The sequence below is a fragment of the Meleagris gallopavo genome, chromosome 2 (assembly GCF_905368555.1).
Source record: "Meleagris gallopavo chromosome 2, MGAL_WU_HG_1.1, whole genome shotgun sequence".
NCBI lineage: Eukaryota > Metazoa > Chordata > Aves > Galliformes > Phasianidae > Meleagris > Meleagris gallopavo.
In genome coordinates, this window is record NC_139405.1 from 71470572 (window position 1) to 71485232 (window position 14661).

Sequence of the window (14661 nt, forward strand, 5' to 3'; positions counted from 1 at the left end):
CTCATTCTGAATGTTACCTTATGCTTTTGGCAGCCAGAAGAAAACACCCCTAGCTCTTGTGCTGTGTTTCGATCTCTTTCAATTTCTCCAGGGGTTTGAATATCTGCTGAAAAGCTCTCCGCAGCTCTGAATATACCAGAAGAGGAAAGGGAAGCAAATGTATGGGAGTAGGAAGGGGGAGAGGAGTGTGAAAAGTGGGGATTAGTTGATGAAAAAATGTCAAGCTGCCTGCAGTGGAGGCAAGAAGGGGTCGAGGGTAATAAAGCCAATTAGCAGAGGAGAGGATAAGAAGCTATATTTGAAATAAAGGAGTGATAATTTTAAGCAGCAAGGGAGAGATTAGAATACAGAAGTGCTAATGGTATGCAGTTTGGGAAGAAGATGGTAAAGTAGTGCACTGAGAAAAGAAAAATGAAACAAAATACAAACCTTAACATTTCTCCTAGATGTTTCCAGTCAATTTTCTGTACTAATATCCACATTGAATGATGCAAGACTATATAGATATCACGATTCCCCTGTTTCCTTTGCTTGAAGTATGATTCTTGCACATATGAATGTTTCTTGCTCATTTCCAAGCAGCCTCTTTCCTTTGTCTTTTATAATAAACTGATCTAATAGAATTCCTCTTCTTGGCTAATCTCCTATATTGCATGGTCTTACAAATATTCAGTGTCTAATATTACTTTAGAATAACCCTGTTTTCTATTTTGAAGTACATCCTGTAATTACTCATTTTATTTTGTAGGCTATTTGCTGGTACATTACCAACTTGTTTCCATATTTTACACAGCTTGCTACTTGATAATAACTGTGCAGAAAGGGCACGATGCAAAATTTAGGCTTAATTTAGATTCTGCTTATATTGTTCTTTCATACATGTAGAATATCCCAATCTTGAGTGGTTACTAAAGTAATTTTCACTCTCCACACTGTAACAAAATCCAGCATTTTAATACCTGTATTTTTACAGTTACTGGTCTCTACTCACATATCTTGAACAATGTATTTGGAACTTAAATAAATTTGCTTCCAATTCTGCTGTACTGCTATTCAGATATAATTAGCTTGAATGCAAACAGTCAAGGATTCAAAGCACACAGTACCCATCATTGGATATACAGCAAGGTTGAATTCTGTTACTGAAATTAAAACTCAGTCTGACTTCAATAGAATCAACATTCACTGCAGCATCTCATGCTCACTATACAAGCAAACATAAGATTTGTCATTCTTTGCCAGGGAAGTCTAAAAAATCATCTCAAATTGAAATAACTAAAAAGGTGTCGTGAACAAGTTGATCAGTTGAATGGTTGAGTCACCATGACTCTAAAGCAACAATATACAGTTTAAAAAAAAAACCAACCAACCAAACAAAAAAACTTATTAAATTGCTGGTCTGTTAACTGGGGAACGTAAATGACCCAATCTGCTTTTTTATTAGCACAAAGAAAATGGAGATAGTATATATACTAGCAATTCATTAAAACTTCCCTAGAGGTGATGTGGGAACCAAGGACTAGAAAGTCTGACTTCTTCACCAGACAAACTGGGAGAAATTGAAATGATGGGTATGTTACTAAACACATGGAACACCAGCAAACAGAGTTTTTTAAAAGAGAATCAAGCTTCATACATCTATTAGAGGTCTTTGAAACAAATGATACAAGTGATCTCCTGGATATATATTCCTCACCAATTAATTTGTCATGTTTTACATACCTTAGATTCTACCATATGTGTTGCAACCATTAGAAATTCCAGTAAACTGATAGTGAAGAAGAGGTAGCGAAAAAAACAGAGCTTCTTGTACATAAACCAACAGATTTGGTCACCCAACATAAAAAGGAGTCTGTCCAGTGATAAATGTATCAATATTCATAGTAAAACTATACATTTCTGTTATTATAGTAGCCACAGAATTCCTGAACTAATGTTTCAGAGCTGTAACATCCAATAATCAGAAGCCATTGTAGATCTATTAAAAAAAAAAAAAAAAAAAAAGCATCTTCTAAAGTTTAAAATTCAACTTTTAATACTAAGTTTGCAAGACTAACTGGTTTTGTGAGCACATGCTATAAATTTATAGATATCTCTTACAATGCAAGAAAATTAAAAGGGAATGAAGCTGTAAGTGAAAAGGTTGTTATAGATGGGTGTCTTCTAAGTGAAATATGTGATAGAAGTGATTAGCATTAACTGATTTTCTCGAAGAAAGTACAAGTATAATTCATTATAATGGCTTAGAAGTGCAATTAGTGAACTGTAGTGTAAATGACACTGCTGTTCATAGACCTACCCATAAGAGTAATTATATCTTGAAAACTACTTAGTGAAAAATTGACTGAATAGGTCCTATGGGCATAGATAATTGAGATAAAAATATGTAAACAAATGTCCATTAATAAGTGTTATGGCAAATTTATATATTTACCAGTTTAGTTATAAAGGAAATACATACAGGGAATGATAATTTTTTGGTGATTCACTTTGAAGACACATTCAAATTAAACAAATACTTAAAAATATTTAATCCCTTTGGAAACAAAAATATATGATTGTTCTTATATTTCACACTAAGACTCGTAATTTTCCCCTCACTATGTCCACTATGCACCAAAAATGGTGAGGCTCAGAAAGAAAAACTCTACTATTGTCAATTATTTAATTTCAAGAATCTTCTAGATGTGTAGGTTGTGTGAAACATGCTAGGTCAGAACAAAACCTACAGGGATTCCTGGGGCTAAGAAAAAAATACAACTGAATAGAGTGCATTTTTTCCTGTAAAAGAAATCTATGCATATTATTCTAACAACCATTCTCAGATTCAAGTTTGAATGCAAAAAGTTTAGTGATATCAGAAAAACCCAGTCAGGAATTCAGTGATCTATCCCAGCTATATGCCACAAAACGCCAATTTTGCCTATGTTGCTGGGAAGCTTTTTGAAGATTGTTCTAAATAAATCCTATTTTAAACTATACCTCATTTTTTTTTTAATCATATTAGCTGTACATTTGATTTTATACTAATATAAAATATGCTACTTATTTTACAAAACAGTAAATTTCGACATTAATTGATTTTGTAATTTACTGATATAACCTTTTTTTGGCCTAATTCTTTTTCATTAAAAATACTAATTTCTTCTCCTGTGAGAGGTCCAAAATCTTTTCTTTGATGTTGGTTTTGTTTTGTTTTTGCTTAAAGACTGTGCTTTTCTGAAGATTTTAGTGAATTAACAAATATGTGCAAAGTTTTTATTCTAAAGATAAATGTTTAATTGACTTTTGCAAGCACTGCAATCACTGTATGGTGTACTATTTTCCATCAAATTTATCTATGTAATTATTAGAAATAGTGTTTTCAGCTACAACTTTCTTGATTACTTAACATGGGAAATAAGAACTCTCAAGTACCATTTCGTGTGTTTGACTTTAAGGGTTAACTCTGAGAATGAACTTTACATGTGATAAGATATGAGGCTGATCAGGATAACAACTGATGCTGGGTATCACTGTGAAATGCTTCAGTTTAGGCCCATAGGAGTTCCAGAGCAAATTGTTCCCATTAATCTAAACCCTTCATCAATCAGATGTAAATTATGGCATGCATGACTGGCTGCCTTTCCCATTCTAGAGTTCCCTATAGTGAACAAGAGAGCCAACAATTACTGAGGCTCAACTAAACTGAAGTCTCTTTTTTGCTCTCTTGAGGATAAATCCCAACACATTAGAAGAGAGAGCACTCACTTCAAACCTATATCAGGAGGTCTCTACAAAATCAGAAACGATGAGACAAGCCAGCATCTTCTAGAACAATATACATTGTTTTCTAGAATGGGGACTGGGAAAGCGAAACTTATTGATATAGGAGACAAAATTAAGAGCTTTCCTACTACCAGTACTTCTTAAGTCACCCGTCCTAACTTTCCTTCCACTGCTTACTCAGAGAAATCTCTCTAATCTGGATACTCACATGTTAAATTCTTTATAAAGAATAGAAGAACAAGACTTACTTCTAGCACTCATATGAACCTAGCTGTCAAAGACTTCCAAAAGTAACAGAAGGGATAAACCCAAATCTTTAGCAACAAATTTAAAATTGAGCTGTTGAGTGACCTAACACTGGATACCTGAACTACCATGCAAGAGAACATTATCACTAATTGAATTGCAGCCACTGAGGAAAAGCTGAAATTCTTGCTGTGCTTGTGATCTTCACTCACCTAATTATGGCTAGAGCTAATGTATGAATAGACCCTATGATCTGTAAAAGCAAACCAGAAATGTCAAGCTTTTGGGAAGTATAATCAGAATAAAATTAGAATATTTGAGAAAAGGTGCAATTTAATGAAGGTTTTCTCAAACTTTCTAGAAAATCTTGACCTCCTTTTGTCTCACCTTTTGTCTAGCTTCATGAAACTTTCTGAGTCAGCAATAGTTTGATCTTTACATGGTAAAGGCTCATAAAGACTCACTGAAAGGATTTACATTAACTTATCCATTAACTTATGCTGCATAATTATAGGTAGTTAGCAGTTAGACAGCTGACTTAAATAGTTGTACCTTGTAATTATCTCATCTATTATCACCTTCTCATTCCCAAAATGAATGTTTCTGCCACTTATTTCAGAACTGTCATCCTCTCATGGTTTAATATGTGAAGATCCAGACTGAGACGTAGAAGACTTGGGAAAATTTACTACTTCCATCTTGCAAATCATTTGACCTTTCCATGTGTTTATTTCCTTGTCCACTCCTTGCTGGTCTTGCCCATTTAAATAATGAGCTTTCACTGAAATGAATTCTTATACATGTTCCTACATTATGAGCTTATCATTATTGTCTCTCAAAACATATTATTACTATTATCAACTTAATAAGGATGCTTCATAGATATTAAATTCTGTTAAATTATTGTATATAAGCACAACAATTTTTTTTTGTTACAAAAAGTTTTAGAAAGGTAGAAAACACTTTCTCTCTTTGTCTTCGCCCTTCTAAATTCTACTAATTCTTACTTTAATTTACAGCAATACAACATTACCACCTGGAAAAAAGATTGGGAGCTGCAATTTCAGTAGTTAGGTCTTTATATCAAATGTCTAGCATGAAGCCTCCAGTTTTTAATGACAACTTATGCTGAGCCACCAAGAATCATCAATTGCAGAAACTGAAGATATATTTTAAGTTCCTTGGGTAAGAAACAAATGCAGACACTCAAAATCTGTATCTTTGTAATTAAGTCCGAATACTACAGTCCTTTATCTTTGTCAGCTGTCTAAGTGATTTGCAATGATTACTGAAATCCACTATATTGAGTGGGCCAACATCTACAAGATTTAATTTCTGTCCTAACCATTGTCATAGCAGAAGGACTCTGTAGGATGTGAATTACCTGAAAAGAAAATATATACAAAAAATGCTATTAATGTAAAGCTGAAAAGATTTAATGGTTGCTTTCTATACTGATCCTTTTCTGGGCTAGTCCATGATCTTTCATCTACTGAACCGAGAGTACTGGATACTTCCCAGATTTTTCTGAATAAAATCTCTGCTTTTTTCTGTGGATAAAATCGATGTCCTTCACAACTGTGTCTTTTTCGACTCAAAGTATCAATTGCTTCCTAAGCTTGTGAGTCTTCATTTGTTTGAGCTGGTAAGAGCTATTTTTTGCTAGAATAATAATTCCCAGGGTTCCAGTAGGTTCCAATCATTTATTGATTCCTCTTATGTTTTCTTTAAATAGGACATGTGTTAGAGGACTCCATATTTCTCAGTCATTTTCTACATCTCTGAGACTTTCACTTTCTCCTTTAGTTACTTTTGCTTCTCAAACTTAGTTAACTTCTAGAAGAAAAGGGATGACATTTTCCATTGCTTTCATGGTTTCTACTGAACCTAGGTGTTAAACATGTTGTTTCTTTGAAGGAACATCATATATATATATATAAAAGAAGAATGTTTCAAGCATCAATCTTTCAGAAGGTATCCATACTCTGAAATTTTTATCATCAGTTATAAAATCGAATAGTTCACTGTTACTCCATTTTTTTTATGATGTTCAAAACCATTTATTTGCCAGCAACAAAGTAGCCAGCTGTATGACTTGGTTCCATATAGATAACTTCTGAATTGATTTGAACAAAACTCCTTTGTGACACACAGCATTTGCTAAACTGTGTGGAAAATCACTCACAGGACTTATGATGCATGCAACCTAAGTATGTTTCCATTAAAGGGAGAGGTTTTGATACTTTTATTTACTAATACTTATTTTAATGTGGCTGAGATTTTAAGAATTTTAAAACTGTTTAATTTACACTTCAAATCTTGTTACAAAATTTTCCTCTTAAATTTTTAAAATTCTTGAAACTACCACTTTTATTCATACATGTTACCTCACTCTCTTTATATCTTACTTAAAATTCTACTAATTGTTTCTGTTTATGATCCATTCTCAAATGAATATTGCATTTTTGAAAGCCACTCTGTTATAATCAATTTTTATTTGGTCTTGATTTAATAGCATATTGTGCAAGATAAATAAAATACTGAAGATACAATCAAATATTGAAACAAACCAAAGAAAAATTAAAGTACATGGCTTTATATGAAAAATATACCAATTAAGAAATATTGCTATTAAAATTATGCTCATTTCCATTAATGAATTCCATAAGAAGTCAGAGGCTAATTTATCACTGAAACTTGTAACTTACATAAAGAATTTGTGCATGGTTATCACAAACTTACAAAAGTTTCACACATTCTCTCTCATCTTTCTCAAACTCTTCTCCTGCCATGGGAGAAGCATCAAGCCAAAAGGAGGTCCATATAGGCCTGAAGTGACTCAACTACTCTTGACTCAGGAAGCTGGATGTAAGCCAGCTCCAATCTGGAAGCAATGTAGGTAACTCTGAAAGTAATGCATCCTATTTATTTTTATAGAAACTACAACAGATACAAAGAGCACAATAACACTGCTTGATAGAAAACATTCTCAGCTGCAAAAGCACTATTTTTTGACATAGTTACCACCATTAGCTGCACATTTTCACCAGCAATGAACTAGGGCCTGCATGCCATGCTCGAGCACGACACACCTTTGCTTCATATCCACTTCCATGTCAGATGCCATTCTGTCAGTCTGCCCCTCTGCTGCCATCCATCACATGGCAACAACATGTAACGGAATACTGGCAGGAAGTATGGTTAACATAGTCCATTCAATCATGGACTATGCTTCAATCTCTACTGCTATACCACCAACAAACAGCGGTGACAAACAGCAATACAAAGCCCTGCGAGGATGGGTGAAAGAGTAGGAGACAGAAATGAGAATAAAGTCGTTTTCATCAATTTATCTTAGTTTGAAAATCTCTGAACAATGGATTTAAACTACAGTCAGCAATTCACAAGGATGAGATTCCTCACATTAGCCTCCTGGTGCACGGTGCCAAAAGGTCAAAAACATTGAACATGATTTAAATGTGTAAGTTGAGATTCTATACAGAAACCACACATCCTCAAGTGGTGTGATAAATGACCACAAGCTCTTTTAACACTAGTTTCTGTCACAAAGTAAAAGCTTCACTAACACCAATTTCCTATTATATTTTGCTATTCCACTAGTTAAAAATGCAAGGGAGAAAACTGCCTCTTCTTACCCCCTGAATACTCCCTATTCTGCTCTCAAGAAATCTTTATATATTTGTCTTTGGACACCTAAGTTTGTTTCCTTCCTTTGGAGTTACAAATTACAAAACTGAGAAATAAGTCACAATATAATGCCTTTAATTGCAAAAAATGCTTTCTTTAAGTACTTCTTCACACACATTTATAAAGAATATACCCCACATTTTAACTGTTTAACTGTCCTTAACATGGAGTCTGAGCATAAAATTGGCACAAATAAAACAAGAGTCACACTTTTTTCTTTGTATCTGCTAAGAATGTTTTAAATCTTTTTACGGAGTGACAAAATAGAACAGAATTTTTATAATTTATGGTTCACAGGATGCAACGATTGATACTATATAGAAATTTAATCAGTCTTGCAGAGCTCACAGACATCTCACAGTAGGAGGTTCTTTTGACATTTCATGGAGAAATAGGCAAGATGAGGTATAATATGTGTGCATATTTCAGTACACTATGCATTTTCTTAAGCTTTTATCCTTTTATGAGTTGTTGCCATCTTGAGGGGAGTATTCCTTTTCAATGTTCTAAATGTATGAAAGATTGAGGTTTCCACCTCTGGTTGAAGCAAAACAGTGTTTAGAAATACCTGCAGCAGTTGCCAAAATTTTTCCAGATACTTAAAAAAAAAAATACACATCTTTAGGTACTTGAAATCAGGTACACAGCACATGGCTCTAATCACATAATCTGGCTACAGCCCTGATGTCATGGGGAGTTAGAACCAGGAACATTTTGCCACAGAGCCTATCAAGGCTGTCAGAAGAAAAAGTAAACTAGTAAACTCACAGTCTTGGTCCGTTACCCACTCATAAATACTAAAATCCAAGCAACTAAGAAGTGATCCCGAGGGGAGTATAAAATGATTGTTTTCATGTTACATTTTAATATTCTTATTTGCTTTATGTTGTTTTATGTGATGAAAAGACAGTGACATAATCTCACTTCATCTAGCAGTATTCCATTATTCTTAATTGAAACAAGCTTGTTTCGGTAATAAGTTTATATGTCAGAGTGTCATAATTACATTTATCACTATTCAATAAATCTACTTATTCATCTTCTGATATTAGTGCTAGTTGATCTAAACATCTGAAGTCTTAGTTACATTACCTGTAATTATGGCAGTTACTCCATAGCTTCTTATTGAGAACATAAGCAACTACATAAAATTTTTGATAACTATTATTTGAAATATTATTAAATATTTAGTATTGCTATTGTCAATATTTCCTTTTACCATTATCTACCATTTTTTCACATAACTCAAAGTTGTGGTTTAAATGTATGAAGCACAGAATTCATTGTTTTAGTGAAATCCAAGTTCAGAGAGCTTCATCTTGAGGATAAATATTACAAAACACTCAAGTAGCTCAAAATTAAATATCTGGTCAGATGCAAGCAGCTTAATAAAATTCTCACTATATCATGAGGTGAAAGTCTTTCTAAATTTTTTATATGTCTCTTTCCATTAAAAATATGCAGCATTTACTTACTTGTTCTACTTCAAGTGTAGTCATCTTGTCTTAAAATAAATTTAGAAAAGAGTACTAATCCAGTGGAGAGGCCAACTCCAGAAAGGCTTATTAATTAAAGATGAACTACTGGCTACTTCCTTCCTTCCCAAAGCAGGAAGGACAGTGATATTCATGAACTATTTGAAAGAAGAATGTCCACAGTTAAAAGATCAGATAAAAATCCTTTGATATTAAACTATTTATTTATTTGTTAGTTCAATTAATAGCTGGGCTATTTCATAAGCAATTTTAAATGTCTAAAGCAGAGATTGGACAGGGTCAGACAAAACGGACAGATGGGAGCAAGGGATTAAAAGAATCATCCCAAAGTGAACATCCACCTCTGTGAAGCAGAATCCAGACACAGTAAAACAGTAGCAAATTAATATAGCATTTTCTTATTATACATTCATTCAAGATTACTGCACAAAATCAAGAATAACTATTTGAGATTAGAACTCTGGATAAGTAATAGAGAAGAAAGAGTGACTCAGATTTCAAAACCAAAAGTACTTCTGTATATTCATGGATTAGATGACTTTGTCCTTTTATATCTTCCCAAATAACAAAATATTATTTGATGTTAGACAATCAAGAAATTTCATTCCAAAAGAAACCTGAAACATGACCACCATTTTTTTAAATCTTGTTTTATTTCAATGTAATTCAAAAATATTGTAACAAGCAGTCTATTTAAAATAATCAGATCAAATCAAGATAATCTATGCCATGGTGGTGAGATATTAACTCATGTAAAAAATTCTGTGTGGCCTACATAATTCTATCTATGAATTCTGTGAACATTTTTATTTACCACTGTTAAACCTGGAAGATGCAATTTGGGTTTACATGTCAGTATTTGTCAGCAAAGCACCAAACTTCATCTGGAGAAATAGAGCATGAAATCACTTTCTCACCCTGCTTCTGTGCATCATACCTAACAACACTGAAACTTTAAAAAACAACAACAACAAATCTACACCACTACTAACATGGTGTAAAAATAAATTGTCAGATTATTTTCTCAACTCAAAATCGAGAATTACACACAGTTCTGTTGGCATCTGGAAATCTGATCACTTTGTTGCGATCGCTGTACCACTACCTTTACCTTTCATTTTCCATAATTACAAGCAAAAGCTAAAAGAACTTCTAAAAATGAGACTTAAAATGCATGTTTAAATACTATAGTTATGACAACATAGTAACAAATAGATATATTCAATTGTCTCGGGATGCCTAGACAATTATTAGTGAGAAGCGCTGTTAAACAAAGATTTACATCAGTAAAAATACTGTCTAGATTCTAAGAAAATAGGGCTAAGGAAAACTAGTATTCCTAGAAAGTTCATCAGGATGTTCATGTAGTCTTCTCGAATAAGAGCACAGTACTATTCTAGCTTTAACATCAGCAGATCTCATTCAAACTATACATCCTTCACTTCATTTAGAACCTCATTCTTAATGGGGAAGAGCATGAGAAAATGACGATAATGTGCTATATATAATACAGAACAGTTTTACTTATGAAAGGAGTTATTCACATAGACACATAGAACCACAGAATTATAGAATGGCATGGGTTGGAAGGGACTTTAAAGACCATCTAGTTCCAACCCCCCTGTCATGGCCAGAGATGCAATCACTAGATCAGGTGCTAGATTGGTACTAAATTAGGTTGCCTAGAGACCCATTCAACCTGGCCTTTAACATCTCCAGCTATGGGGTATTCACAGCTTCTCTGGTCAGCCTATTCCAGCACCTCACCATCCTGAAGGGGTTTTGTTTTAAGACATAAGTGTATGTTAAAGTAAATATGAGCAGATTCATTTATGCATTTGTCTCACATCTGGATTCATTATTATTAAAATATATGACAAAAACAAAAAAGTGAAAAGCAATGTTTTGGATCAACTCATTCAAGCAGTTCAAAGATTACTTGAAATTTGAGTTTGTTTCTTTTTTTTTTCTACTATAACCCTGTTACAACTTATAATACTGTATTTTCACTTCTACCTCAATCCAACCTTCTCCAATTTTATTTCAGCCTCAAGTCTCATTTCTACTTCAGTCTCACATTTGTAGGGAAATAGGGAAGGAAATTCCTAGATACTCCTAGATAAAATAATCCTTCAGAAAATATGAGACTAAAATCTCAAAGGCATCTTTGATATTAGTCTGCCAATAGAGGTGAAGGACAAGTGAGGGTGACTTTACTGATCTGACAAGCTGCATGTGTACCTTCAGAAAAACTATCTTAACTTGTTCCCTTAAGTGAACTCACTGAAGAAATCTAAAAACTCAAAGAAGTCTAGCACATTTAAAAGGAGATCTAAACTCTATGTAGAATAGAAGCTGCTTAAAGCTTTTCACAGTTCTAGGACTTCTCTTCAAGCAAAGTGCCAGACAAGGGTTCCTATCATTCTATTAGAAAATAGTGCAATTAGAAGTGTAAATTTTAACTAGGCATGTGATGGAGAGATGGAAACAAAGAAAAATCAGTTAAGGCTTATTCATCTCTAGCTGCTTACTTAGGCCTTCTTTGGTTGGCACAGCTGACTAAGAGAATGATTTATCAGTCAAATGACAGCTCTGTTCTTGTCTGCTGCTTTCTGTTCAAGCTTCCACTGTCCTTTTTTTATTCTTTAATCCTTTGTTCCTTCTCTGCTTACCCTACTCTATTATTTTTGTTACTATTGAAGGGAAAAAAAGAAATTAGGTTTCAATCTCTACTTCATGTTTCCCTCAACCTAGAGGGAAATCCTTGTCAAAAAGGGATAGAGATCTGGTTAGCTGATAATTCTTGTCATCTGCTCCAGAGATGGAGCCATGATTGCAAAATGCCTGTAGCCTAGAACAAGGCTATAAAATTGTAGGTCTTCTCTGATGCTTTTTTTTTTATCCTTGAACAGACTGCACTAAGATTCTCAGGTTGGACATACCTTGAGTATTTAATGCATGTTTAAAGAGAGAAAGCTCTCACTGTTGTAAACAGAGCTAAAATTTTGGTGAGGATTTGAAAGCTGAGTTGTTCATACATTCTTGCAAATCCCTAAGTAACATGGACACTGCAAATTTTAAAGGAAGTGAAACATTGAAAGAGTCAATAAGAAAAAAACTGGGCTCTGTGCATTTCGCAATTAATTGCACCACGCTTCTTACAAGGCAATAACAGTAAGCACTGCAAACATAAGATAGAACATTGCTGATAACAAACCTATATTCAGCTTACCACCACCTGTAAAGACAAACAATATCTGGAAAGTGGTTTTCAGAATGCCTTTAGGGAACGTGTATTTTTTGAACTACTTAATCATTGGATGTCATCACTGCTCCACTCCAGTGCATATGAAATAGCAGCTCCCTGGCACTTGAAAATCTTTGGCAGAGGGACGTTCAAGTAAAACATCTTAAGAGAAATATAACTTCAGCCTGAGAGAGATTAGCAGGAGTTAACTCCAAGGTAAAACGGGTAATTTATCGGTATAGCTTTTGCAGTATGGATGAGTTTCCTTCATTATCTGCATTATTTTCCTGAATATAATCTGATTTTTTCCTTTTCTCCCTTTTAGTAACACCTTGAGTGAATGCCTTTGTGGGGAAAGTAAACTTGATAGACACCTATCGCAGGAGTAAAAGCTGTTTAAGCTCTCTGCAAATATACATCAGCCCTACGATTCTTGCCAGTATAGCGTGTTATGGGAAAGAAAGACAACACCTTTTTTTTCCAGATGTTAGTCTTTTGTCAAATATACAAACAGAAGTAGGACACCAAAGCATGAATTTTCACTACTGACCTTAAGGCAGAATATAAACCCAGGTCTCCAGAGGGGAAAGGCTAATGCACTAACCAACTGCACCACCAAGTCCCCTTCACTTTCCAATTATCACAAAACCTCTCCTACTGCTGTGACATTGTCTCTGCCACACAGGTCAAAAAGAGAGTTACTGTCAAAACTGATTCATCTATCAGTTGGCTCAGGAATGCTACTGAATAAAATGACTGGTGCTTTTCCTGAGTATGGTTGCAGTAACACAGATTTACTTTCAGGCTTTTTTTTATGTGAAATCATGACTGCTTGTTCATTCCTACATTATCATGTCATAGCAGACTTAGTGACATCTTGTAAGGGGAAAAACTCTCAATAGTACCTCTTTCATAATGAAGTTCAAGTTTATAGTTATTATAAAACAAAGAACCCTGTTCAAATGGTGTCATTTCCAATACATAAAACGATGCACGACAGGCCTGTTCTTAAATATGTAGCTGTATTACAAATGTGTTCTAAATATATATTTACTTTCTTTTAGCACGCATTTTAATTAAGAACAAAGTAAGCTGAATATGAATTCAGAAAACATATGCTTAAAACTCAAAATACCACAACAGATTTCTTCCTCTTTAACTTTCCGGTATTCTACACCTTATAAAAATAGATGCATTATCAAGTGACCCTGCATAATGACTCACAAGTGTAGCTGATTTGTACAAAATCCTCCACACTCATGCCCTGATTAAAATTATATGTTCTAAGTTGGCAGATTTACTCTAATTTTCAAATTTTCCCAAATACTGTATCAATAATAAACTATTTCTCTTCCTCAAAAGAGTTAATTATTTTAATTCTGCAGATTAAACAACTCTAAGAGGTTTTAGCCTGCGAAGCTTTTTCGCTCTCATTTTGAGGTTTTGAGGGTTTTTTTTGTTTGTTTTTGCCTCAAATTGTTTTACATGCTTACTAAATATTTATGAAGTCTTTGGGCTCAATGTTATGAATCAGAGAGTACCAAATGAGATATTTAACAGATTAATCAAAATATTCAGTTCATATTGTTATCTAAAGTTATTTTGATCTTTAAAGACTTTCCCTTCTCCTAAACTTCCATACACTTTCCAGCTCCTATGTTCTCGCAAAGCCAGTAAAAAAATATTCTTATGCAATTTCAAAGTGTTTTAATACAGTGGCTCATTCTGACTCTTTTGTAATAGAGGTCCCTGAGTCAGAGCCCTCTGCTAAAATTTGCCTCTAACTTCAAAAAAATTCCACCTAAAGCTCTGCCAACTCCATTGATCCTACTGCAGTTGCATCAGTGCTGGGTTATCACTGCCAATCTTTGCACTTGCTTCATGCAGATGCACTGCGTATAAAATAACTGTTATTATTTACCGGGTTTTTTTTCTTAGAGGATTTTTTTAAACAAATACTTTTTTAAACATAATACTTAAGTTTTTCAGATATTTGTCATGAAGACTATTATTACATTATACAACCTTACCTTCATAGAAGATTCTAAATTTAAACAAAATCTTAGTATTTGTTTTTCAGACATTCAAATAATAAAAAATGGAATTTTATTAAAAGTAAACAAGTACTAGAACGTCTATGAATTTTTACTTCATTGAAAATCACAGTATATTATTGAATTTTAACAGATTTAGTAG

General features: G+C 33.7%; 1 protein-coding gene across 1 annotated transcript in view; it reads right to left on the bottom strand.

Moving 5' to 3' along the window:
- Window positions 1–14661, bottom strand: part of LOC146545017 (uncharacterized) — a 201091-nt gene that overhangs the window by 102484 nt on the left and 83946 nt on the right.